This window comes from Coenobita brevimanus, chromosome 91 (assembly GCF_032717465.1).
Source record: "Coenobita brevimanus isolate Jiangsu-jjx chromosome 91, ASM3271746v2, whole genome shotgun sequence".
Lineage (NCBI taxonomy): Eukaryota > Metazoa > Arthropoda > Malacostraca > Decapoda > Coenobitidae > Coenobita > Coenobita brevimanus.
In genome coordinates this window covers 3,726,034-3,726,636 of record NC_137044.1, presented here as the reverse complement: position 1 = coordinate 3,726,636, position 603 = coordinate 3,726,034, and positions in this window count along the sequence as shown.

Here is a 603-nt window from a genome sequence, read left to right as displayed (position 1 = left end):
ACTTTATATTTCCTTTCTCTTTTTTTTTATCATTTCTTCAGTTTACCTTCACAAATTTCTTGATAACTTTCCCTTCTCTCACTCGTATCTTTGTTTTTATCACGTTCTCCTTACTCGGATTTCTAAAGACACCTTCACTGCGCTTTTTTCCTGTCGCTGGCTTCTGTTATCAAAGGTACAAACAATTTTCGGGAATGAGAAAGCAGGGAGAAAGAATGCAAGGAGGGAGGGAGGAAATAAGAAGGGCAGGAAAGACGGAATGAAGAAGGGAAGGAAGAAATGGTAGGACGAGAGAAAAGGAAGGAAGGAAGGAAGGAAGGAAGCAAGCAAGCAAGCAAGAACGAAAGAAAATAGAAAGGAAAGGAAAGGAATGGAAAGGACACGAAAGGAAACGAAAGAAAGGAAAGGAAAAGAAAGGAAAAGAAAAGAAAAGGGAAGGAAAGGAAAGGAAAGGAATGGAAGGAAACTGAATGGAAGAAAAGGAGAGGGAAGCGAAGAAGTGACATGAAGGAAAGTTAAAGGAAGGAGTGAATGGAGGAAGGAAGGAAGGAGGGAATGGAAGAAGGAAGGAAGGAAGGAAGAAGGGAAGAACAGATAAAGGGG